The following is a 559-nucleotide window of genomic DNA, read 5'->3' on the forward strand; positions in this document are numbered from 1 at the left end:
TTTTTGCTTTTCCCTTTTTATTTTTTTTTGCTTTTCCCTTTTTATTTTTTTTGCTTTTCCCTTTTTTTGTTTTTCCCCTTTCCCTTTTTATTTTTTCCTTTTGCTTTTTCTTTTCTGTTTTTGTTTTTCTTCCCTATTTTTTCCTTTTTATTTTTTTCCTTTTTTTAAAAATTTTCTCCTTTTATTTTCCCTTATTTTTTTCTCTTTAACATTTTTTTACTTTTTTTTAATCTCCCTTGTAATTCTCTCTCTCCATTTTTAATCCTTTTTTAAGTTTTGCCCCCTTTTTTCATTTCCTCCTTGTTTTATTTTTCCCCCTTCTAATATTTTTTTCTTTTATCCTCCCTTTTAATTTTTCTTCCTCTTTTTTTTCCTTCTTTTTCACTCTGTTTTTTTTTCTTTTATTCCCCTTTTAATATTTCCTCCTTTTAGGTTTTCCCCCCTTTTTCTTCTGGTTAATATTTCTTACTTCACTTTTATTTTTTAATTTATTTTACTTTTTCCCCCCATTTATTTTTTTTTTCCTTTTTCACTACTTATATTCTTCCCCCTTTTTCCT

Source organism: Meleagris gallopavo, chromosome 1, assembly GCF_000146605.3.
Source record: "Meleagris gallopavo isolate NT-WF06-2002-E0010 breed Aviagen turkey brand Nicholas breeding stock chromosome 1, Turkey_5.1, whole genome shotgun sequence".
Classification (NCBI taxonomy): Eukaryota; Metazoa; Chordata; class Aves; order Galliformes; family Phasianidae; genus Meleagris; species Meleagris gallopavo.